This window comes from Schistocerca serialis, chromosome 4, assembly GCF_023864345.2.
Source record: "Schistocerca serialis cubense isolate TAMUIC-IGC-003099 chromosome 4, iqSchSeri2.2, whole genome shotgun sequence".
In the NCBI taxonomy this organism is placed as follows: domain Eukaryota; kingdom Metazoa; phylum Arthropoda; class Insecta; order Orthoptera; family Acrididae; genus Schistocerca; species Schistocerca serialis.
In genome coordinates, this window is record NC_064641.1 from 82,178,353 (window position 1) to 82,203,006 (window position 24,654).

At 41.9% G+C, this 24,654-nt stretch overlaps 1 protein-coding gene across 1 annotated transcript in view; it reads left to right on the plus strand.

Moving 5' to 3' along the window:
- The first annotated feature begins 8,039 nt into the window (after positions 1–8,039).
- Positions 8,040–24,654, plus strand: part of LOC126473648 (serine/threonine-protein kinase meng-po) — a 368,324-nt gene continuing 351,709 nt past the window's right edge. Inside the window, exon 1 of the mRNA XM_050100863.1 lies at positions 8,040–8,081. The gene's annotated coding sequence lies outside the window, so the exon portion shown is untranslated. The remainder of the gene's footprint in view (positions 8,082–24,654) is intronic.

The following is a 24,654-nucleotide window of genomic DNA, read 5'->3' on the forward strand; positions in this document are numbered from 1 at the left end:
AGGGATCCACACCCGATCCAGAGCAGATAACCGCAACTGCAGATTTTGCAACGCCGATGACCAGAAAACAATTAAGAGGATTTCCTGGCGTTACCAATTTTTACAAAAAAATTATATACGTATCGGCATTGGCGACCCCGCGACTTTGTCAGTTGACGGGAAAGAACACGCCCTGGGTATGGGACGAAGAGGCAGATAGAGAATTCAATGTTCTCAAGTCAGCTCTCGCGAAAGCACCGATACTGTCACATCCTGATTTGTCACAAGATTTCTGTATGGCCACAGACAGTGCAAAAAATGGGCTGGGGGTCATGGTATTTCAGGAATACGAAGAAGACGGGAAGAAGATACATAAAACAATTGCGTTCGGCAGTAGGGTGTTAACAAAGAGCGAGAGGAATTACTTGGTAACAGAACTTGAGGCCCTAGCTGTGGTCTGGGGATTCCAGAAGTTTAAGTATTTTCTGTTTGGACGGAAAACGCGGGTCTACACAGATCACAGAGCTCTGGAGTTCCTCCTAACGGCAAAACTAACTCATGGAAGACTAGCAAGGTGGGTCGCTGTTCTCCAGGAGTATGACTTTACGACGATCTACGTCGCAGGTCCAACGAATGTCATTGAGGACGCTCTACCCCGTTCCCCTCTGGGGATAACAGTATCTGTGGCAGAAGAACTCAAACAGGAGCATTCTTCTCTGTTCTACCTGCGGAAAGTGGCGTTTGAAAATTATATCTTCGTCACAATGCTTGACATTAAGAACGAACAGGACAAAGATCCCGTACTACTAGGGATAAAAGAGAAGTGGAAAGATAGGAGCCAAACCAAAATCAGGCAGCACTATCTTTTACGGAAAGGGATACTCTTTTACCGGAGAAACCCTGGTGAGTCGTTGTGGGCAGTGTGTGTACTGGATGAGGTAATGAACAAGCTCATTTGGTATACACACCTCAGCTCCGCTCATTTCGGACCCCGGAAATGCTTCCTGAAATTAAGGAACTTCTGCAACTTCAGTAACGTAACGTGTATCCACAGGACATGTGGCCTGTATTCGAAGAAGTGTCATGATGATATCTCCATTGGCAAAAGATTCCGGAATAGTCCCCCATTCGGATCTCCGGGAGGGGACTGCCAAGGGGGAGGTTACCATGAGAAAAAGATTGAATAATCAACGAAAGGATAACGTTCTACGAGTCGGGGCGTGGAATGTCAGATGCTTGAACGTGGTAGGGAAACTAGAAAATCTGAAAAGGGAAATGCTAAGGCTCAATCTAGATATAGCAGGGGTCAGTGAAGTGAAGTGGAAGGAAGACAAGGATTTCTGGTCAGATGAGTATCGGGTAATATCAACAGCAGCAGAAAATGGTATAACAGGTGTAGGATTCGTTATGAATAGGAAGGTAGGGCAGAGGGTGTGTTACTGTGAACAGTTCAGTGACCGGGTTGTACTAATCAGAATCGACAGCAGACCAACACCGACAACGATAGTTCAGGTATACATGCCGACGTCGCAAGCTGAAGATGAACGGATGGAGAAAGTGTATGAGGATATTGAAAGGGTAATGCAGTATGTAAAGGGGGACGAAAATCTAATAGTCATGGGCGACTGGAATGCAGTTGTAGGGGAAGGAGTAGAAGAAAAGGTTACAGGAGAATATGGGCTTGGGACAAGGAATGAAAGAGGAGAAAGACTAATTGAGTTCTGTAACAAGTTTCAGCTAGTAATAGCGAATACCCTGTTCAAGAACCACAAGAGGAGGAGGTATACTTGGAAAAGGCCGGGAGATGCGGGAAGATTTCAATTAGATTACATCATGGTCAGACAGAGATTCCGAAATCAGATACTGGATTGTAAGGCGTACCCAGGAGCAGATATAGACTCAGATCACAATATAGTAGTGATGAAGAGCAGGCTGAAGTTCAAGGCATTAGTCAGGAAGAATCAATACGCAAAGAAGTGGGATACGGAAGTGCTAAGGAATGACGAGATACGTTTGAAGCTCTCTAACGCTATAGATACAGCAATAGGGAATAGCGCAGTAGGCAGTACAGTTGAAGAGGAATGGACATCTCTTAAAAGGGCCATCACAGAAGTTGGGAAGGAAAACACATAGGTACAAAGAAGGTAGCTGCGAAGAAACCATGGGTAACAGAAGAAATACTTCAGTTGATTGATGAAAGGAGGAAGTACAAACATGTTCCGGGAAAATCAGGAATACAGAAAGACAAGTAGCTGAGGAATGAAATAAATAGGAATTGCAGGGAAGCTAAGACGAAATGGCTGCAGGAAAAATGTGAAGACATCGAAAAAGATATGATTGTCGGAAGGGCAGACTCAGCATACAGGAAAGCCAAAACAACCTTTGGTGACATTAAAAGCAACGGTGGTAACATTAAGAGTGCAACGGGAATTCCACTGTTAAATGCAAAGGAGAGCGCAGATAGGTGGAAAGAATACATTGAAAAAATGGTTCAAATGGCTCTGAGCACTATGGGACTTAACATCCATGGTCATCAGCCCCTAGAACTTAGAACTACTTAAACCTAACTAACCTAAGGACAGCACACAACACCCAGGAGAATATATTGAAAGCCTCTATGAGGGTGAAGATTTGTCTGATGTGATAGAAGAAGAAACAGGAGTCGATTTAGAAGAGATAGGGGATCCAGTATGAGAATCGGAATTTAAAAGAGCTTTGGAGGACTTACGGTCAAATAAGGCAGAAGGGATAGATAACATTCCATCAGAATTTCTAAAATCATTGGGGGAAGTGGCAACAAAACGACTATTCACGTTGGTGTGTAGAATATATGAGTCTGTGAGTCTGACGATATACCATCTGACTTTCGGAAAAGCATCATCCACACAATTCCGAAGACGGCAAGAGCTGACAAGTGCGAGAATTATTGCACGATCAGCTTAACAGCTCATGCATCGAAGCTGCTTACAAGAATAATATACAGAAGAATGGAAAAGAAAACTGAAAATGCGCTAGGTGACGATCAGTTTGGCTTTAGGAAAAGTAAAGAGACGAGAGAGGCAATTCTGACGTTACGGCTAATAATGGAAGCAAGACTAAAGAAAAATCAAGACACTTTCATAGGATTTGTCGACCTGGAAAAAGCGTTCGACAATATAAAATGGTGCAAGCTGTTCGAGATTCTGAAAGAAAGTAGGGGTAAGCTACAGGGAGAGACGGGTCATATACAATATGTACAACAACCAAGAGGGAATAATAAGAGTGGACGATCAAGAACGAAGTGCTCGTATTAAGAAGGGTGTAAGACAAGGCTGTAGCCTTTCGGCCCTACTCTTCAATCTGTACATCGAGGAAGCAATGATGGAAATAAAAGGAAGGTTCAGGAGTGGAATGAAAATACAAGGTGAAAGGATATCAATGATACGATTCGCTGATGACATTGCTATCCTGAGTGAAAGTGAAGACGAATTAAATGATCTGCTGAACGGAATGAACAGTTTAATGAGTACACAGTATGGTTTGAGAGTAAATCGGAGAAAGACGAAGGTAATGAGAAGTAGTAGAAATGAGAACAGCGAGAAACTTAACATCAGGATTGATGGTCACGAAGTCAATGAAGTTAAGGAATTCTGCTACCTAGGCAGTAAAATAACCAATGTCGGACGGAGCGAGGAGGACATCAAAAGCAGACTCGCTATGGCAAAAAAGGCATTTCTGGGCAAGATAAGTCTACTAATATCAAATACCGGCCTTAATTTGAGGAAGAAATTTCTGAGGATGTACGTCTGGAGTACAGCATTGTATGGTAGTGAAACATGGACTGTGGGGAAAACCGGAACAGAAGAGAATCGAAGCATTTGAGATGTGGCGCTATAGACGAATGTTGAAAATTAGGTGGACTGATAAGGTAAGGAATGAGGTAAGGTTCTACGCACAATCGGAGAGGAAGGGAATATGTGGAAAACACTGATAAGGAGAAGGGACAGGATGATAGGACATCTGCTAAGACATGAGGGAATGACTTCCATGGTACTAGAGGGAGCTGTAGATGGCAAAAACTGTAGAGGAAGACAGAGATTGCAGTACGTCAAGCAAATAATTGAGGACGTAGGTTGCAAGTGCTACTCTGAGATGAAGAGGTTAGCACAGGAAAGGAATTCGTGGCGGGCCGCATCAAACCAGTCAGTAGACTCATGACCCAAAAAAAAAAAAAAAAAAAAGTGGAGATGAGAAAACAAAGGCGAAGAGCGATCTTGCTCGACTCCCGGTCGTGGTCTTCCATTCTGGGCTCTCGCACTGAGAGGACGTCAGCCAAGTCGTCTCCCCTCTTGGTCTTTCGTTCTGAGAGGACGTTAGCCGCGCCAGCTCATTGCTGGCGGAAACATTGTCGCTGTTAGAGAAGTTGCCGGACAGCAGTCTGTTGTCCGAATACTGTAGGAGTGTACTTTCCGAGACGCCACACGCCGATCGCACAGCCGCGCCGTCTCCGTCGGAGACCGCCGCTACAACAGGACAGGAATATTACGGTGAGATCGCTCCCGCTTCCGCTTGTGTTAGGAGTAACGTTAAGTAGTTGGATCACGTGCAACTGCTGTTTCCACAGAGGTTTCACTATACTTTGGAGTGTAGTGATTCTTCGTATATGTGTTATATGAGATCGCGTTTTGGACCGATTTTAACACAGTTACTGCCAATGCAAGTTAGGAGGATAATTTCTAAATTGTTCATTGTGTTTTATTCAGCATTGATCTGAAGGTTATAATAAAATTATTGTGTTTCAGTAGAGCCTTTACCTTCAGTAGTTGATCCTGAATTCACCCTTTTGCTTTATTTTATTTTTGTGTATGTGCTTGATGTCATTGAACACCCTAAGTGTTCGTGATCGTTCATGTTTGGAAGTAAAAATAGGTGTGATTTATCGTCAACACTACCACTGCAGATTAATTAGGGGTGACAGAACCACATTTAAGTCTAGCGTTATCCATTTTTGGGTACAGTTCCACTCCTAACACACGCAAAAATCGGACAAGCAATGGGTGGGGTGTCAAAATTGATTATATAATTGTACTGTATGTTGAAGAGCAGAAATTCATAAATTTACGAGTGCTTCCGTAAGTCAATGTACGTTTAAATAAATGTCCGGAAATACTTCATTTGTCAAATATCCGCGGTATTTGGCATTCAAGAGTCTATGGCTAGCAAGGTGAAATTGGTGTAATGTTATTTCATCGTAATTGCGATTTCAATAAATATTAAAAAGAATGAATGTATCTGATGCTAGAAATATTAGTTTCACAACCAGTCTGTTCAAATGGTTCTGTGCACTATGAGACTTACCATCTGAGGTCATCAGTCCCCTAGAACTTAGAACAAGCTAACTAACCTAAGGACATCTCACACATCCTGCCCGAGGCAGGATTCGAACCTCCGTAGCGGTCGCGCGGTTCCAGACGGAAGCGTCCAGATCCGCTCGGCAACCTGTCTGTCTTTAATAGATTTACGCGTAACAGTAGACAGACTGACAATTTTGAGTCCAGTTATAGCGATTATTTCTTCCATCTACATCGCTGCGATTCTCGTAGAATTCAGATATTGATGTGGATGTTCTATGACAAGCTCTACAATGAGACTGTTGAACGCTCCAAAACCGTCCCGCCGCCTAATCTGCTCTCTCATCCAACAAGAACACGTTCGTTTACTTTAGTTCTTTGCACACCAGATGTATTGAAACTGCAGCTGTAGCCCGACGCTCTTCCATCACAGCCTCTTCCTTCACGCACAGAAATACGACAGAAAAATCTCACGCAGAGTGATCTCTCTGCACTCACAGGAACTCTTACCCTGTGTGTAAAAGCTTACGACATCTGCTCTCGCAAGACTCTCGGACACTTACAGAATGTAAAGGAACTGTCAGGCAGTAACTTTTACTTTCACTTTACTTTACTTTACAAGTGGCAAGGGCCTTATCGACCATACGCCTGCTCTATGAGCCTCTTCCACTTCTGATTGTCCAATGCGCTGTTTATCCAGTTGGTGTTGCTGTCCATCCTAGCTGTGTCCTCCTGAATGTTATCCCGCCATCTGATTCTGGGTCTCCCTCTTCCTATCGTTCCATCTATTGTTATGGTGAATGCCAATCTAGGTAGTCTATTCTGTCATTCTTGCTACATGGCTGTCCAATTCAACCTTCTCCTCTTGAGCACTTCGACGATGTTACAGTGTTTGTACAGCCCTCTTAATTCTTCATTTCTTCTTATTCTCCATTCCATGTTATTTTCGTCCTATACAGGTCCGAAAATTTTCCTTAGTACTTTTCTTTCGAATATTAACCGTTTTTCTTCATCTTTCTTTCTAAATATTAATGTTTCACGTCCATGTAACATCACAAGTATAAGTGATCTTTTTCCTAGAATTTTGATGAAACTAAAAAAGTCTTGTTTGCTGTTGATAAACAGGCATCTATTTCTATATCAGTTCTGTTGTTATTACTAAAAAGACTTCCTAGGTACTTTAAGTGATCAACACTCTTGAAATTGAATCCATCTACAGTCAGACGTGCATCTTTTATGGTTTTCTTACTTACGGGCAGGTATTCTGTCTTTTCTTTATTAACATGTAATACTGTTTTCTCAGCGATTTTGTAGTAATTTTGCATCATTCAGGCAGTAACTATTAGCGAAAATTCGCCTCTAGTGTAAATAATTTTGCGAGTACTGCCTGAGAGTACCACACTGTCTGCCAGCAAAAAACTCTCACGTGTATCCCAGATACAAGGCTGCAGGAATAAACGCACGGCCGTACGTGCTCAACGTGACAGGGCGGTTTACTTCCCGGGGGTAGGATAATCTTATGACGTAGCAACTGCAAAGCAATACATGGTGCGGTATTGACCTCCACAACCGATGAAGGAAGTACAGCCATTAAAGTAACCTCTGGCGTGCCACAGGGGAGTGTTATGGCACCATTGCTTTTCACAATATATATAAATGACCTAGTAGATAGTGTCGGAAGTTCCATGCGGCTTTTCGCGTATGATGCTGTAGTATACAGAGAAGTTGTAGCATTAGAAAATTGCAGCGAAATGCAGGAGGATCTGCAGCGGATAGGCACTTGGTGCAGGGAGTGGCAACTGAACCTTAACATAGGCAAATGTAATGTATTGCGAATACATAAAAAGAAGGATCCTTTATTGTATGATTATATGATAGTGGAACAAACAGTGGTAGCAGTTACTTCTTAAAATATCTGGGAGTATGCCTACGGAACGATTTGAAGTGGAATGACCATATAAAATTAATTGTTGGTAAGGCGGGTGCCAGGTTGAGATTCATTGGGAGAGTCCTTAGAAAATGCAGTCCATCAAGAAAGGAGGTGGCTTACAAAACACTCGTTCGACCTATACTCGAGTATTGCTCATCAGTGTGGGATCCGTACCAGGTCGGGTTGACGGAGGAGATAGAGAATATCCAAAGAAGAGCGGCGCGTTATGTCACTGGGTTATTTGGTAAGCGTGATAGCGCTACGGAGATGTTTAGCAAACTCAAGTGGCAGACTCTGCAAGAGAGGCGCTCTGCATCTCTTGGTTTCGAGAGGGTGCTTTTCTGGATGAGGTATCGAAAATATTGCTTCCCCCTACTTATACCTCCCGAGGAGATCACTAATGTAAAATTAGAGAGATTCGAGCGCGCACGGAGGCTTTCCGGCAGTCGTCCTTCCCGCGAATTATACGCGGCTGGAACGGGAAAGGGAGGTAATGACAGTGGCACGTAAAGTGCCCTCCGCCACACACTGTTGGGTGGCTTGCGGAGTATAAATGTACATGTAGATGTAGATGTACTCATGCTGGCGGCACCTGAAACCTAGGGAGGTGGACAGACGAGGCGGGATTCTGCCTCTGAGGAGGGAGCGACTCCTCCCGGAGAGGAACTGGGCTGCGGCGACGGCTGTGCAGCTGCAGCCGCGACAGAAATAGCTCCCTCCTCTCTTCTCCTCTCCTCTCCTCTCCCCTCACAGCAGAGCTGAGCGGGCAGGAGAGCCTGGGGGAGGGGCCAGTCTCCTCGCGTACCGCGAAGACGATGCGCGCGCTGCCCGCTACACAGCAGGTAACAACCAGCTCTCCAGCCAGGGTCCAGCGTGCTGCCTCTGCGATCGCACCCACCCACCACAGGCTCCATACACACAACCAAATTACTGTCGCAGCAGCAGCCAGACGGCCGGAATGTCGGCGCTGAATGGTTACTGATACACTCGTGTGAATCTGGCGGTTGAGGGATACGTTATAGCAATCATCCTCTGAGTTGGAAATGTTTGGTCACTCGCGACGTTGGGACATCTCTGCGAGACGCGAACGAAGAACTAAATTAAAGTGGTGTACAGCTAGGAAGTCACTCAGGCCGTGTTCGAAGTTCCGCCGACGATGGACTAAAAATGTCGCCGGCTGAACTGACGCTGGCTGACTGAAATACACAGCCGTCGATCTTTTCGTACCTGAAAGATATCTTGTGCGAGATCTGATTAGGAGTCCAACCTACCTTATAGGCCGACACTTCCGAAATTGGACCGTGTTTGGTGGAATTCAAATCTGTTTGTTTTCTTCGACAGATTCGAGCAACATCCGCTTCCGGCATCAGAAGGATTGCGAAAAACGTGGTGTTGTGAAACATTATTTACCAAATAAGAGTGGGCTAAATGAATTTCTGGAGTTTTGCTTAATAAATGATTCAGTTTTCATGCAAAAAAAATTCTACTACTCTTTTACTTCGTGCGTCGTAATAAGAGGTATTCACCTAGAAACATGATTATTTTACACATTGTATAGAAATACCTTAATTTCGTAACGTACCATTTTGTCATTGTCAATATGAAAATTCGCCATTCATCAAGCAAGGGAACTTGAGTCACTATTGTTGCACTGAAAAATATCAGCGCTTTCTTATTTATATTTATTAAATTTTAGACTATATATACAATTTCGTACGAAATTTAGCTGTTTATGCGTAATAGTTTCAGAATTTGAAATGGCATTTATAGTTGTCCGTGCTTATTGCTTATAGGATGTGATGTAGAAGCGTTAACACGTGAACAATACACCGTTTCTTTCTTCAGCATCGTGTGTTCAAAGAATTAATCCGGTTATACGAATAAGTTAGAAAACAGCACATGTTTCTCCGGAAACAATAATTCCACTTATTTGAATTCGTCGTCTTTGTGATCAAATGAACTGCAGTATGGTACTTGTTTCAAACTACAGAATTTCTGAGGCATTCGTTCCACAAACAAATGAGAATTATAGTCCGACGAAATGTGACCAAGTTTCTGGATGATTTTATCAGCCGACGTTTGGTGATCGTAGCCTTACGGCAAACATCCGCTGAATTACTTGTTTGTGTCTCTCACGCCATTAGCACACATACGCGTGATATGAGATGTACCCGACGGGAGCTGAATAAGTCATTTAGTGGCTAAGTAGTCTGAACTAGAGGAGTTAATTTTGTTCGTAAATGAAAGTGTGAGTGTTGTTGCTTCATTGTAACTGCTTGGTGTGTACGTCTAAAGTGTGGTGTTTCTGTTGGTGATAGAGCGAGAGAGAGAGAGAGAGAGAGAGAGAGAGAGAGGGAGCGTGGGATATAAAAAGGATAAAACTCGGTGCTGGCACGTAAACCTCTGCTCTCTAATAGCACCAAGGGAGGATCAGAGATAAACATCGCAGCCCAATAGACGGATCACCATCAACAGGAGGCCATACCCTCACTCTACGGGAAGCTGCCATTACGTTTACTTACACTCTGTAGCGCGTGGCCGACGCTCCTTCGAACCAATGTTTGCGTTTTTGTGTGCTGCTCCATTTGCCTATTGAGCAAGGGAAAAACAATTGTCTACACGTTTTGCTACGGATCCTAAACTCTCTTGTCTTAAAAAATGTTCAAATGTGTGTGAAATCTGATGGGACTAAGGTCATCAGTCCCTAATCTTACACACTACTTAACCTAAAGTATCCTAATGACAAACACACATACCCATGCCCGAGGGAGGACTCGAACCTCCGCCGGGACCAGCCGCACAGTCCATGACTGTAGCGCCTTAGACCGCTTGGCTCTTGTCTTACTTTTATGATCCTTGGGTGAAATAAATATCTGATGGCGTCGGTAGATTTGTTGCGCTTTAGATGCAAATGAAAGAAAAAGAATAAATAAAAAGAAGCGATTATAGCGTCCTCATTTTTCGATCGGTTGCGTGGGAACCACGGAATACACATCGAAAGTCGACCTTTCCAATAGCAGACTACTCCACTCACTCATTAATTTTCTACTTTCGTCTTTGGCAGTAAAGAATCGAGCCCATTTATTCTAGGCTCGAGTCTCTGAGTAGTTTCTATAGCAAATTAATACCTTCATCTACTACCAATAGGTTTCTTACAATAAAGCGATTTTATTTTGTTAAAGGAGTAAATTAACCTTACTCTAACAACAAATACAAGTATATTTAATACTGTATGAATGGTGAAGTAGTGGGTCTTCCAGTACAATGTTTATGTTTTTACTGTGCGTAGGTTTTGATGATATAAGGAAGAAAGTGGCTCGTGGTCAGCATTTACACTCATAAACGTGAGTGTCGTCATTAAGTCAAAAATACGGTAATAACCCGTCCTCGGTTTGAACCCTGACAATGACAGTTTTAGCAAATAACCTATTTGGTATTAAGCGGCAGAAATTTCAAAATAAGCCACCCCCTCCCTCCCATCCCACAGCTCTTTTAGGAAATAAAGTGGCGGTGAAATTTTTCATCTCCTCATTAAGGAAATTCAGGGACCTGAGGGTGCAATGAAATAGAAGTTCCTTTTTTAAATTAATTCTGTTTTATTTCAGAAATAGATCAGCCACTTCAGTGCATCCAGATGTGTTGCATCATCTCACTGGTTGAGCCAAGAGAATAGGATGGAAGGTTTCCGTTCTTCCCGCCCCCCTCCCCCCCCAACCATCCACCCAGCACACTTGTTAAAAAAGCTGAGAGAAATATATTTTGAAATTTCCGTAATTTAATAAAAATTACCGTTGTCGCAGCCAGAACCCGGGAAGGAGCTTAACATTCGGGTCGACCGATGAATTTCCGTTTATCACTTTTTGGAACAATTACATAATTAGTGAAAAGTACGAGCTTGAGATTTATAATGACAATTAAGGTCACTGGGGCAAATGTGAACTTGAGTCAGTTATACATGTAGCGTCATCATAACATATTGCACCATCGCAACATGAATACCTCTACATTATCAGTCGTTATGGTGGTGCATGAAGATTTAGACAAAACGTGGCAGAAATCAAATCAGGATGGGTGAAGAACAAGAATGGGTTCCAAATTTTGAAAAGTTGAATGGTATGGCGAATAGAAAATGATTTCTTTATGGGTTCTGAATCAGGTAAAACAAAATTTAATTTAACAACTGTCTCTCTTTTTGGGATATGGAAATTTTTTTAAGTATCTTAGAAGAAAATATGAAAAAATATTAAATACCTCAAGAGCTTCTCCTTTCCGCTTGTCCCTGGTTCCGTGATGCAGGACAGTCCTTTAAATAATTCGACTATAATATTTGATATGGCATTACTCCCTTTTATTTTATAGTGAAATACTCTAACATTATTAGAATTTGGTGAGAAGTTTGTGGGGCGGCAGGTGGAATAGTGCAATAAATGTTTTGTATTTATGCTGTTCTCAACGCTGGCTCTCCAACTACAATATTGGCAACCAGAAAGTGATTAGCAAAACGTGAAGCCTGTAATTAGAATTCCTAGTGCCCACTTCATCTGAGAAATACATTTATAGCTACAGCTTATAGCTCTGAGGAATTAGGAGATTGTCTGGGATTCATAATCAAAAACCATTCTCTCTAAAATGTTCACTATATTCTGAAAGTCACAGACCAAACACAATCCACACAATCCAACTACCAGAGCAGTTCAGAGTCAAATGTGCTGATGCAACTATAACTGTTCAAATTAAATGTTTAAGAGAATGCTCGCCATAATTTGATGATAATGTTCATCAAACGCCACGCTAATAATGGTAGAATGTCTGTCCTGCGGCGGCACGTGAAAATACGACATACGCAAACTAAAGATAGATCATTAACGTCATCCCAAAATTAACACTTCACTCGAAAACGATTTCATGGTTACGGGTATCCCGAGTAACTTATTACTGCATCCGAGGCTGTTCATATCAACGATACCAACGCGACGCGACTCCCCGCACAGGTGGTGCGCTAATCAGCGTCTGGAGAGAACTGGGGCCTTCCTTCTCTTGCGCAGCGTTCTTACATATAAAGCCGCGGTGCGGACGGCTAATGGAACGCCTGATCAAATCTGCTCTCCCGACTAGCCGCTGGACTAGTAATGCACCACTTTAAGTTATCGAATAAATCATTGCTTCCTTTGCTGATGGCCTATGAAGCTTTCAATTTAATTGTGCAATCAGCACACAAGTAAGTAATCATAATGAAAGTCTGACGTGGGTAAGTCAAATATTTTGGGCGAGAGAATTAATTTAATTACACTACACGCAGTAGATGAGCTCTGAACTTGCTCTTTGGAGATACGCTATAGCTATAGTTTTTTAGTTATTCTGTTGAAACTTCTTACATTTTTATGATTATACCGGATCTCCCTTCTACTTAAACTTAAACATCCTAACTTTATTTATTCACCTACTTAATCTATCTTGCTTCCTTAATTTCTAAGACAAAAACCAGAAAATCATGAATTTCAACTAAAATTTTAATTTGTGAGATCCAGAATACTGTTTCTACTAAATGATTATGCAAAAGGAATCTAAATATAAATTTTTAAGTTTCTAGCTCTTTTCTGTTGTGCCAGTGATTTTTACAGAAAAAGATCCAAATTTCGAAAATGGTTAAAGTTATTGAACTGATATCCAACACAAATTGATTTTGTATTACTCCTGACATACTAGAAACGTTTCATGTTATTTACTTCATTTTAAAGTATTGCGCAATATTTATGACGTCAGAGCTAGTTACAGCGGACTAGGCTGGCACACAATGGAAAGGACTGATGTGAATTTTATAAGGCGTGAGTAGGCTGCTTCCCTACAAGTTGTCTATAAGAGGCAGTCAAATGAAAACAAGAAAGACTGAAAAAAAAGTGAACTGTTTATTACTTCAAAAATAATCGCCATAACTGTTAATAAAACATTTATCCTACAGTGAGACGAAACGGTCAATTGCTTCATGGAAAAATGCTTTCGGTTGCTTACAGACTCAGGTGTGCGCCTCTTCGTCCGAACCAAATCGACTGCCGCGAATGCCTTTCTTCCTGACTCTAAAAATACGGAAAAGCGCTTGGGCAGATATCGGAAGTGCGTGGAGATTGTGTAAGGGCGTCCAACCGAAACTTCTGCAGCATAGTCGAATCAATTTTGCCAAAATGCGGGCCAAGGTTGTTTCGATTACGCTGCGGAAGCTTCGCTTGGAACCCTTACTCATCCTCCAAGCACTTCCGATATCTCCCCATGCGATATCCGTATTTTTGGAGTCTGGAAGAAAGGCGTTCGTCGCAGTCAATTTGGTTCGGACGACGATGAGCACGCCTGGGTACAATCCTAGTTCTGTAGGGAACGGCAAACATTTCTCCACGACTCGTTGCACGATAAATGTATTACCAGTTATGCCGATTACTTTGTAAATAAAGAACAGTTTACTTACTTTTGTTCTGCCTGTCTCGTTTTCATTTGACTGCGCCTCAAAGGTGTAATTGCAAGAAGGGTGGTTTTAGTTGTATGTGACAAGGTAACAGCTTATCCAAGCACGTCACATTATTCATAGATTATTTAAATTTTTCTTTTTGTCCTTCATCGTTAACTCTAACTGACTTTAAAATTTTTTCTTATCTGTGGACCAATAAAAACCCTGCTCCCACTTTTTAGAAACAGAATGGGAAAATAAATCTTCGCCTCTCAAACTGGATGGTCTCTATCTCCAGTTAAGACTTCATTGTTCGCCGAAATCTTCCCTGGAGTTTCAGAATTAAGAAGTTCTTTTTCAGAGCGTGCAAAGTGTCTATTATTATACACAACTCCGAGTTTTTCTTTGTGCAGTATCTTTTTGTTTGTAGGAGAATCTGCATAAAACACGTCATTAGTTCGATTGGAGGACTGCATCTAAATCATCAACAGCCCAAACGGCATACAACGTATATCGATCTACCCACTCCTTGAGATTGGACGAACATGTAGTAAAGCAGTACAGCAGACGTGTGGAGCCTAGATTCCTGTCTTGTTCCTCCGTCTCACAGAATGCGAGAAACAGACCTTTTTTTGCAGAAGGTGTAAATTAAATCTTCTTCCGGAAATGTAAAGGAATTATCTGCATTATTTTTACATTAACGAGATAGTGTTTTACACGAGTGTTAATAGCAGGTTGCTAGCTGGAAGTTCATTAGAACACAATACTCTCACGAAAGCACTTCGAGAAGCGACAAAACACAGTACCACTTACAGCAGTTCTTATAAGAACGGCAGACAGTTCTATGGCCACAACGCTAATGATCAGTGATGAACATGTGCAGCCCATGCACCCTACGACATGATGGCGTGATGCTGTGAGAATTACGACAAAGTCATAAAATGGTGCCAACTGCGTATATTCGAACCTGACACTTAGCGAAAAATTATAATAGTAAATAACGGCTACGATTTGAAGTTTAAAGTCACTTTTGTATTCAGTGTCACCAAATTAACTTTCAAGACCTTTTTTTGAGTAACGTAAATTAAGCTATCGAATCCGTATTGGGAAATGTTACAGGGAAACACCAGTAGTAAAGAAAATGAATTATCTCGTAGTTCCGCGAAAACGCGCGTGACGCATACAGATACGGGCCTCGCCGTGGCGACACACTGGCAGTGCCAAATGTTTTCACGTCCATTGTTCTCCCGCCACCACGACTACTTCTGCAGAAGTAACTCCCGAAGTCATCCAGCTGGCGGCAGCTGAAGGCTACAGCGCCTCTAGTCTAGACCAACAGCACAGCATAAGAAGGCGCCAAAGGAGGAAGTATCATATACACTATGTGATCAAAAGTATCCGGATACCTGGCTGAAAATGAGTTACAAGTTCGTGCCGCCCTCCATCGATATTGCTCGAATTCAGTATGGTGTTGTCCCACCCTTATCCTTGATGACAGCTTCCACTCTCGCAGGCATACGATGAATCTGGTGCTGGAAGGCGGATGGCGGCCCATTCTTCACGGAGTGCTGCACTGAGGAGAAGTATCGATGTCGGCCGGTGAGACCTGGCACTAAGTCAGTGTTCCAAAACATCCCAAACGTGTTCTATAGGATTCACGTCAGGACTCTGTACAGGCCGGTCCATTACAGGCATGTTACTGTCGTGTAAACACTCCGCCACAGGCCGTGCATTATGAACAGGTGCTCGTTCGTATTGAAAGATGCAGTTGCCATCCCCGAATTGCTCTTCAACAGTGGGAAGCAACAAGGTGCTTAAAACATCAATGTAGGCCTGTGCTGTGATAGTGCCACGCAAAACAACAAGGGGTGCAAGCCCCCTCCATGAAAAACACGACCACACCCTAAAACCACCGCCTCCGAATTTTACTGTTAGCGCTACACACGCTGGTAGATGACGCTCACGGGGATTTGCCATACCCACACCCTGCCATTCGTTACGCAATGTTTTTCCACTGTTCAGTCGTCCAATGTTTACGCTCCTTACACCAAGCGAGGCGTCGTTTGACATTTACCAGCGTGATGTGTGGCTTATGAACAGCCGCTCGACCATGAAATTCAAGTTTTCTCACCTCCCGCCAAACTGCCATAGTACTTGCAGCGGATCCTGATGCAGTTTGGAATTCATGTGTGATGATATGGATTAATTTCTGTCTATTACACACGGTCTCTGTTAATCAACAGACGAGGTCGGCCTGTACGCTTTTGTGCTGTATGTTTTTCCACTTCACTATCACATCGGGAACAGTGAACCTAGGGATATTTAGAAGTGTGGAAATCTCGCGTGCAGACGTATGACACAAGTGACACCCAGTCACCTGACCACATTTGAAGTCCGTGAGTTTCGCGGAGCGTCCCATTCTGCTCTCTCACAATGTCTAATGTCTAATGAGGTCGCTAATATGGAGTACCTGGCAGTAGGTGGCAGTACAATGCATCTAATACGAAAAACGTATAGCGTAGGTGGTCCTCAACAAACGTCAACTGCAGTTTGTTCTAACAGGCTCTTTTGTCTCTTATCTGTTACTCTTTGTGTGATTACAAAGTACTAGCCGACTTCATGGACGTTTATACCTATATTCTGCAAACCATGTTATGGTGTGTGACAGAGGGTACTTTGTACACCACTGTAACTCCTCTCCCCTCTTCCTCCCTTTCCTGTGTCAGTCGCTAATGGTGCGCAGGAGGAACGATAGTTGGTAAGCTTTTGTCCTCTCTGTGTAATTTTGCCTTCATGGTCTTTGCTCGAGATATACGTAGAAAGAAGTAAATAGTTAGCTGACTCTTTTAGCAACATAGGCTCTCGGAATTTTAACAGTGAAGACTTTGTGATGCACAATGCCTCTCTAATAGCGTCTGGAGATGGACGAGCATCTCAGTGACGCTTTTGTCCATACTAAACGAATCTGTGACGAAACTCAATGCTCCTCTTTGGAACTTCTCTATTTACTTTACTAATCCTATCTGGTAAGGGTTCCAGACTGACGAACAATACTCGAGTATCGATGGAACAAGAGTTTCGTAATCTACCTCTGTCGTGAGTGAACTACACTTTCTGACACTTTTCCCAGTGAATTTCAGTCTGGCATCCACCTTTTCTACGATTACTTTTAAGTGGTCGTTCAAATTTAAATCGCTCTGCACACATATTCGCAGACAATTCTTGAACATTTCTCGTGAAGAACTTTGGTTTCTCTTAGTACTTTAAAATGAACATAATCAGTCTAGACCGCAAGGAAACTTTATTTTTGTGGATACGGTTTCGATCAGTTACTGACTATCTTCAGACCTCATACCACGTTGGTAGGATTGTTTTCTTGATTTATATCAATTTTTCTGATTCGAAGTCAATTGTACTATTTATACTAGAAAAACATTTTATCTACCTCATCAATAAATTGAGATATTTAGGAATAATCGTAGGCGGAGGCGGTAATGGAGCAGGCGTTACGGACTCCACGAACGTCAATTGTTTCGTATGAGATCTGAAGATTATCAGTAACTGACCGAAACCGGTAACCACACAAATAAAGGTTTCTTGCGGTCTAGATTGTTTACATCATATTAAAAAATTCGTCGAAACAAGGCCCCGTGAGTAGACAACATTCCATTAGAACTACTGACGGCCTTGGGAGAGCCATTCCTGACAAAACTCTACCATCTGGTGAGCAAGATGTATGAGACAGGCGAAATACCCTCAGACTTCAAGAAGAATATAATAATTCCAACCCCAAAGAAAGCAGGTGCTGACAGATGTGAAAATTACCGAACTATCAGTTTAATAAGTCACGGTTGCAATATACTAACCCGAATCCTTTACAGACCAACGGAAAAACTGGTAGAAGCGAACCTCGGGGAAGATCAGTTTGGATTCAGTAGAAATATTGGAACACGTGAGGTAATACTGATCCTACGACTTATCTTAGAAGCAAGATTAAGGAAAGGCAAACATACGTTTCTAGCAATTTTAGACTTAGAGAAAGCTTTTGACAATGTTGACTGGAATACTCTCTTTCACACTGTGAAGGTGGCAGGGGTAAAATACAGGGAGCGAAAGGCTATTTACAATTTGTACAGAAACCAGATGGCAGTTATAAGAGTCGAGCGGGCATGAAAGGGAAGCAGTGGTTGGGAAGGGAGTGAGACAGGGTTGTAGCCTATCCCCGATGTTATTCAATCTGTATATTGAGCAAGCAATAAAGGAAACAAAAGAAAAATTCGGAGTAGGTATTAAAATCCATGGAGAAGAAATAAAAACTTTGAGGTTCGCCGATGACACTGCAATTCTGTCAGAGACAGCAAAGGACTTAGCAGTTGAACGGAATGGGTAGTGTCTTGAAAGGAGGATATAAGATGAACATCAAGAAAAGCAAAACGAGGATAATGGAATGTAGTCGAATTAAGTCGGGTGTTGCTGAGGGAATTAGATTAGGAAATGAGACACTTAAAGTAGTAAAGGAGTTTTGCTATTTGGGAAGCAAAATAACTGATGATGGTCGAAGAAGACTGGCAATGGCAAGGAAAACGTTTCTGAAGAAGAGAAATTTGTTAACATCGAGTATAGATTTAAGTATCAGGAAGTCGTTTCTGAAAGTATTTGTATGGAGTGTGGCCATGTATGGAAGTGAAACATGGACGATAACTAGTTTGGACAAGAAGAGAATAGAAGCTTTCGAAATGTGGTGCTACAGAAGAATGCTGAAGATTAGATGGGTAGATCATATAACTAATGAGGAGGTATTGAATAGGATTGGGGGGAAGAGAAGTTTGTGGCACAACTTGACTAGAAAAAGTGATCGGTTGGTAGGACGTGTTCTGATCAAGGGATCACCAATTTAGTATTGGAGGGCAGCGTGGAGGGTAAAAATCGTAGAGGGAGACCAAGAGATGAATACACTAAACTGATTCAGAAGGATGTAGGTTGCAGTAGGTACTGCGGGATGAAGAAGCTTCCACAGGATACAGTAACATGGAGAGCTCCATCAAACCAGTCTTAGGACTGAAGACCACAACAACAACAAAAAATTCGCAGATATTTAACGGATGTGACTACTTCCAGCGAGTGATTGGCAATAGTGTAAATACACGGTATCGGGTCCTGTCATTTCCTTACGTTGAGAGCCAAATGACAGTCTCTGCACCAAGTGTACATGCCCTGCAGGTCTTCCTCCATTTCGTTACTATTTTCTAGTATTGCGACTTCTCTACACACAAGACCTACTTCCAGGAAGTGCCTCATGAAATTTCGGACGTTATCCACTGGGTCAGTCTCGTTGCAACCCTTGTTCACAGTACGAGCAGCCCTTAGCGGCTCGCCATCTCACAACTGTTCATGACGCGCCTTTCCGGCTTAGATCTTTTTTAATATGTGACTTGTAAGTACTGCATCTTTTCCAGTCAGTACAAACTTTAATTTTATTAATGTACTATCTACCTAATATGTTTTAGAACAGTTAGTCTATTACTGAAGACGACGCTCATAGTAGCGTCGAAACCAGGTCAATTTTGACTTAATATTTGTCATCGAGGGCTTATTTGTTCCAACATAATTCTGACATGGTCACTGAACCTTAGCAGCTATGTTCAAAGGTTTATATATATATATATATATATATATATATATATATATATATATATATATATATATATATATATATATCGAACAATAATGCTCCTGTAACACTTCTTTGGGGTGATCCCGGAGTTGCTTTAGCGTTTGAAGATTTCTCTTTTGCGTTTGAAGATTTCTCTCCATTAAGAATGGCATACTATGTTCCACTTCCAAGGGACTCTTTAGTGTGCAACCACAAATCTCGTCTGGTATTCCACACGCTCCTGTTTTGTTGATGAGGCGATAGTGCGGAACTGTATCGAACTTACGGAAGTCAAGGATGACGGCATCAGCCTGGGCGCCCTTATCTGCTCGTGGAGGAACAGAGCGATCTGGGTTTCACACGATCGTCGTTTGTAGAATCCATGTTGATTCCTACAGGGGACGTCGTCTTATCATACAAGGATAACACATGTTTCAAAATTCTACAACAGATTACCGTCAGCGATATAGACACATAGTTGCGTGCGGTGGTTTGATGACCCTCCTTTAAAACAGGAATGATCCGCGTATTTTTCCAGTCACTTGAAATGCTTCATTCCCCATGTGACCCGCGCTGGACTGCTGTAATAAGCTCTTTCGCAATCCTTACCGCTTCAATATTCTGAGTCTGAAGTTCTTCCTCCATTCTCACATACGTTCGATACGTGCACCGCCTGTATTGCAGCACATACGCTAAGTATTCCCGATACAGTCCTACCTTTCCAAGTAGGTTACATACAGTAGGTTCAGTCAGTTCGAGACTGATCTGTGGTACGAAAAGACAAGTGACCCAGTTAGTCGAATAAATATGGAGCTACATAAACCGAAATTTTCTTTGCTAACTGCCTTTCATAGTAGTTGACGACTATCTGTTTCGAGGGCACAGGATCTGCGATAGTGTTTGTCGTTGTTTTTTGTCCCACGATACCCTTCTTGCAAGTTAGTTGTTGACCGAAAGAGGTGTTACGATACTCGAATATCCCCCTCCGCATTCACAATATTCGCCTTATTTGACCCTGGCAGACATCATACTCTTCCCTAAACTCAAATCTGTCATAAACAGGGAAAGATTTCGAAGATTTTGCATCGATTCAACGGAATGCGACTGCAATTCTGGGCGACACTGGAGCTGAAGCTTTTGTCAAGGTGTTCCAGAGCTTTTACGATCAGCACTGCGAGTGTATTGCAAGAAAGGGGCTGTGTATTCAAAATTTAATACGATACTAAATTTTTAACATCTCTGGAAATTATTGAACCATTTACGTATAATTTATGTATTTATTTGTTTATTTATTCATTCTAGTCCACTTTCTAGATCCACTAATGGTCTGTTACATGTCCAATTACATTTAAGTGAATTATTACGATAAACGTTTTTTGTGTTTTTTTTCTATTGTGGATGTTGAACTAAGTTTGTAGCATTTAGCATACTATTTTTCTTTACCTCTGTTTTTCTTAGCTACTACTGCTCTAACAATTGATGGCTCACGATGTAATACTCTACTTGTGGTTAATGTATATCATCTTCTTCCATTCTCAGACGAATTTTCCTTTACCGTGAGAGAAAAAGACTCATAAGTTTTCATTACTTCAATCTTTTTAGGTAATTTTACAGTTATCTTTATACATACTTGCTGCTATTAATGAAATTACAACTGGATATACTACAACTACTGCAGATGTAACAAAGTACTATCATTAGAAACACTATCTTAATTTATCTACAGCAACTTCTAGTACCAAAATTTATGCTGCAAATACTAATACATCTACTATAATGACTTATGGTATTGTTAATCACTGACCCTCAGAGCACAGTTAAGCAGATCACTGTCTCGTGTACCTTCATTTAATTTCTCTTTGCTGTTGTCTACGACTTACAGAAAGAAACAATAACATATCTATGGGCTCACTTTGTTTACATTTGTGACAGCACAACCCACGCCTCCTTATCCGAAAAATACAAGATGGCACAAAGGAGAAATTTTAGTTAAAATGGAACAGCCAGTGACAGCATAGTATATTTTGCCAAACACCGCCATGTTATAAACAATTCAACTATACTGCAATATTTCCACAAGCTTCTTCACCTGAATTTTTCAATTACTTATCAAAATTTTCTCACACACACACACACATGCACTCACGCGCGTGCACACACACACACACACACACACACACACACACACAAACACACACACACACAAAAACACACATGCATACACGCACATCCGCACACACATACAAATATTTGTGTCATTACTGTAGCCTCATCAACAAATGTCATTGCTTTTATGCTTTACGTGTTTTACTTAATGTTTATGTCAAATACTGTACAGTCTTCCCAGTAAATTTCATCTCCTGCATGCCCCATCAGTAAATTCCATCTCTCTGTGTTTATGTCAAATGTTGTACTGACTCATCAGTAAATTTCATCTCTCTCTCTCTCTCTCTCTCTCTCTCTCTCTCTCTCTCTCTGTGAGAGTCTGTGTGTCTCGGTTTGTACCGTATTACAGAGGGAACGGGGTGTAAAAAACTAAAAAAATGCTCTACATATAAAATTTATTGTAAAAAAGGATTACGACCAAAGAAAGTTACATTCACACTTGGTTAACTGCAGAGATTTATATAGACTCCAGTTGTAATAAGGGGTATTTAGAATTTATATGGTACAGTGGTTTTCTGTGCGTACGAAATTAGGGTTGCGATGTTTTTAGCTACTTAGTTTCAGCTACTTTTCAATGTCATCCAACACCTCACTTTCAACATCTTTTCAGTTCACTATCCAAAAGAAACATGTACATTATTGTAAATAGGAGACATTTTATTTAGGATTTTTGGCCAGGTGACGTGTAAGGTTGGTTCAAATGGCTCTGAGCACTATGCGACTCAACTTCTGAGGTCATCAATCGCCTAGAACTTAGAACTAATTAAACCTAACCAACCTAAGGACATCACACACATCCATGCCCGAGGCAGGATTCGAACCTGCGACCGTAGCGGTCACGCGGTTCCAGACTGAAGCGCCTTTAACCGCACGGCCACAACGGCCGGCACGTGTAAGGAAACAAACATTCCTTTACCAAATATTTTTTAAATTTTTTTATATGCATTACACACAGAAAACAACTCCTTCTTTACGTTTGCTAGGCATAGTTTTAAAAACATGCAGCTTAAATTATAACTTACGATTTAAATCTACGTTAGAATCATCTAATTCTTTCTCCCAACGGTAATTCGACAAATACAGAGAATAGATGTTCTCAGATTCTAATACACATCTAATTTTTTTGCTGTAAGCTATCTGTTTTATGGCGTTAACAATTAGCTCTGTTCCTTTTCGCAATTCTTCCAACCGAGAGCATTCGGAAACTTTAAATTTGTATTTTGTTTCCTGCATTACACTACTGTTCAAGCATTCCATATCTTATTGGGTGTCCATTTTCAACCCTTCTCATCCATATTCTTGCGGAATTTCGTTATAAAACTTCGTATTTACAATTTTTTACAAATTCCCGGTATATGTAGTTACTGTGTCGGTTCTTATCTCTGCACACGGATATTCTTTTGCTAGATGCACAACGCCCTGTACATCACATGAGATACAACGTAACCGGCCTTTTTAAGCAGATCCAGATGGAAATGAAAGTTTATAAACAATTTTTTTGTGTATCCTTTAACGCCGCTTTACATTACTATTTACAGTAAATGCACTGCCTCTAGCGTCTTCGTAACACTCTGCCACTTACTGAATGAACCCAAGACGAAATGCGTCACTATTGTTTGGATCTTCTATGTTTCCTACCTAGTGACCTAGTGACAGCCCCAGGTTGACAAGCAGTACTCAAGAACCACTGAAATGAGCGCTCTTAGGATTCTGCAAATGGATATCAATCTGGCATCCACTTTTCCTACAGCCTGCGGTTTGTGTGTGTGTGTGTGTGGCTGTTGGTTGTATTTTGCCCTGGACAGTTACGCTCAGCAATTTTACGGTTGTCACCGTTTCACATGATATTTATATTATATTTATACGCCGCACTATATTATATTTGTACGCAGTACGTTACATTTATTTACGTTGGGGATCAACTGCTAGTTCCTACACCAACTGTTGATCCTTCATAAGTCTTGCTGTATTTTATTACAGTTTGCTGACGTTGCAACATTCCTATGCACGGCTAAGTACTAAATACTTGCTCACATACAATAATACAATCTGAAATATGTAATACGCCACTAACTCAGAGAATTTTCCCAGAGAAGTTGAAACATGCTATTGTTAAACGCCTCTATAGAAAAGATGATAGGAGAGATTTCAGAAACCTGCGACTCGTTTCACTACTGACAACGTAATAGTACCCCAGTTGAGCAACAATAATATCTTCAGTAAACCACAGTATGAATTTCAGAAGAGTTGCACAGATGAGAATACACATTCGCTCATCACATTTTACAAGTATTAAATAACAAAACAGCAAATGTTGCTATTTTCTGTGATGTATCTAAGGCATCTGACTGTGTGAATCGCAATATTCTCCTGGATAAGCTGAGGTTTATGGAACTGACAGTATGGCAACACAATGGGTAATGTCGTATCTAACTAAAAGAATGCAGAAAGTTATTGTGGGATCCTGCTCACTCGTCTCTTATAGGCTGCCTAGGAAGCTGTTTCCTCGGATAACTAGACAACATACAAGCAAATCATATTAATGGAATTCCAATTAATGGAGTTCCAAAGGAAATCTGTTGGAATTCGATTACTCGATATACACTCCTGGAAATGGAAAAAAAACACATTGACACCGGTGTGTCAGACCCACCATACTTGCTCCGGACACTGCGAGAGGGCTGTACAAGCAATGATCACACGCACGGCACAGCGGACACACCAGGAACCACGGTGTTGGCCGTCGAATGGCGCTAGCTGCGCAGCATTTGTGCACCGCCGCCGTCAGTGTCAGCCAGTTTGCCGTGGCATACGGAGCTCCATCGCAGTCTTTAACACTGGTAGCATGCCGCGACAGCGTGGACGTGAACCGTATGTGCAGTTGACGGACTTTGAGCGAGGGCGTATAGTGGGCATGCGGGAGGCCGGGTGGACGTACCGCCGAATTGGTCAACACGTGGGGCGTGAGGTCTCCACAGTACATCGATGTTGTCGCCAGTGGTCGGCGGAAGGTGCACGCGCCCGTCGACCTGGGACCGGACCGCAGCGACGCACGGATGCACGCCAAGACCGTAGGACCCTACGCAGTGCCGTAGGGGACCGCACCGCCACTTCCCAGCAAATTAGGGACACTGTTGCTCCTGGGGTATCGGCGAGGACC